The 2,500-nt window shown below is 36.7% G+C and overlaps 1 protein-coding gene across 12 annotated transcripts in view; it reads right to left on the bottom strand.

The window, feature by feature from the left end:
- Positions 1-2,500, bottom strand: part of CRMP (Collapsin Response Mediator Protein) — a 404,589-nt gene that overhangs the window by 61,419 nt on the left and 340,670 nt on the right. The window lies entirely within an intron of this gene.

Raw genomic sequence — 2,500 nt, 5'->3', positions numbered from 1 at the left:
AATAAAAAGCCCAGGGAAAGTCCACTCTCTCTCTCTCTCTCTCTCTCTCTCTCTCTCTCTCTCTCTCTCTCCTCTCTCTCTCTCTCTCTCTCTCTCTCTCTCTCTCTGTCGACCTGTTGCCGAAGCCCCCTTGCTCTCGGTGCGAGTCTGCATCCAGCCCCTTTAATATCGAGTCCGAGTCGCGTTAGAACCCTTACGCAATCTACGTCTGGAACCCTAAAACCTGCTGGCGGTTGGATTAAACATTAATGAGGGAGGTGGTCGCTAGTCTGGGAGAAAAACTGCTCACCTTCGGTATCGTTATGTCTCTCCCTAGTAGACTTTCTTTATGGGGAAGGGGTTTTTGGAGGCTTTTACGTATGAGGTTATAAGTGCATTACGAGGCAAGCTTCAAAAAACGTAAAAAGGGGGGACACACCCAAATTCTCCCCTTTGGGAATGCGTTGATGTTGGGGCTTGTAATGACTTAGTCCTATTTTTTTTTTTTTTTTACTTTTTAATTGCTGTAGACCTTAACTTTTTCTTATCTGAGTTGCCCCGAATAGGAGATATACGTTTTATTGAGAGAATCGTGTATTGCTAATATAATGCTCTCATTTACGTAATGTCTGTTATGTAGTCAGTTTTCATGTTTTTTTTTCTATTGCTGGAGTCATAAAAATTTTTTTGAGCTGCCATGAAAAAGAGATATGTTTTATCGGAAGAGAATCATGTACCGCTAATACAATGCTCTCATTTGCCCAACGACTGTTATGTAGTCAGTTTTCATGCTTTTTTCGTTGCTAGGGGCCTGAATTTTTTATGTTTGAGTTGACATGAAAAAGATACTTGTTTCATCGAAAGAGAATCATGTACCACTAATATAATGCTCTCATTCACCTAACTGTTATGTAGCCAGTTTTCAAGTTTTATTTTTCGTTGTTAGAATTATAGAATGCTTGGAAGATACTGAAGTGTTGATGAAGCACGAGGAATGATGAACTCCATGATATCTCCCTGAATTTATTTATTTATTTTTTTATTTATTTATTTATTTTTTTGAGTTGCCATGAAAAACAGATATATGTTCTATGGAGAAGAGAGAATTGAATACCGTTAATATTTACCTAGACTCCGATGAAAATGGGCAAAAAAGGTAAATCAAAGGAGTATGTTTAAATAATGGAGACGAGTAAAAAATCTCAAAAGCCACTTCCCAGAGAGATATCATGGAGGTTATCATTCCTCGTGCTTCATCAACACTTCAGTATCTTAAAGGCATTCTATAATTCTAATATTTCCCTTCGTTATTGATAAAAAAAAAGAAGTTGAAACTTATTATGATTCACATCTTATGAAAACCTATTACATTTCAATCAAAATCGCTTCAAATTTCACTTCATCGTTGGATATATATATATATATATATATATATATATATATATATATATATATAGAGAGAGAGAGAGAGAGAGAGAGAGAGAGAGAGAGAGAGAGAGAGAGAGAGAGAGAGAGAGAGAGAGAGAGAGAGAGAGAGAGAGAGAGAGAGAGAGAGAGAGCATGCGGGGTTGGGGGAAGCGTTTCGTCGCTAACAAAGACTAAACAAAGAAACAAAGGGGACAAATTAACCAAAATAAGAAAAAAAGAGGCGGGGAAAACGGAATGAACGCCACAGTAGTTGGTGACGGTAACACTAAAGTGGAGAAGGACACTCCAAAATCAAACCATTGTTCTCTAGTCTTGGGTAGTGCCATAGCCTCTATATCATGGTCTTCCACTGCCTTGGGTTTTTGGAATCTGTCAAGAAGAAGAAAAAGAAGAAGCTATTCTAGGTGAAGGACACTCCAAAATCAAACCATTGTTCTCTAGTCTTGGGTAGTGCAATAGCCTCTGTACCATGGTCTTTCACTGTCTTGGGGTAGAGTTCTCTTGCTTGAGGGTACACTTGGACACAATATTCTATCTTATTTTTCTTCCTCTTGTTTTGTTAAATTTTTTATAGGTTTATATAGGAAATACTCATTTTAATGTTGTTACTGTTCTTAAAATATTCTATTTTTCCTTGTTTCCTTTCCTCACTGGGCTATTTTCCATGTTGGGGCCCCTGGGCTTATAGCATCCTGCTTTTCCACCTAGGGTTATAGCTTAGCAAGTAATAATAATAATAATAATAATAATAATAATAATAATAATAATCAAAAGGACACAAGGACCGGTAACTTAAAACACATATGGCTCAACAGTTTTCAAGATTAAAGATAAAAGAGGATCATTTGTGTATTTACCTTTGGAATTTGTACGTAATCTAAGATGGTAAATCAGAAAATAAGAACAGAGTGTATTTTGAAATTTGTTCATTATAGGCGATTATTACGCTATCGCTAGAACTCGGCCGATCAATGCAAGTGTAATTTTCGGTAATAGGACACAAATTTGTTCATTAGACAGTTTAGGGTGAAGAGGATAACAAAGGATAATTTCGTTCATATTCTGAAAATGGGTTGATTATCCAACAAGAGAG

This window comes from Palaemon carinicauda, chromosome 33 (assembly GCF_036898095.1).
Source record: "Palaemon carinicauda isolate YSFRI2023 chromosome 33, ASM3689809v2, whole genome shotgun sequence".
Taxonomy (NCBI): Eukaryota; Metazoa; Arthropoda; class Malacostraca; order Decapoda; family Palaemonidae; genus Palaemon; species Palaemon carinicauda.
Note: the sequence above shows the minus strand (reverse complement) of the source record. Positions and strands in the feature narration are given on the sequence as shown.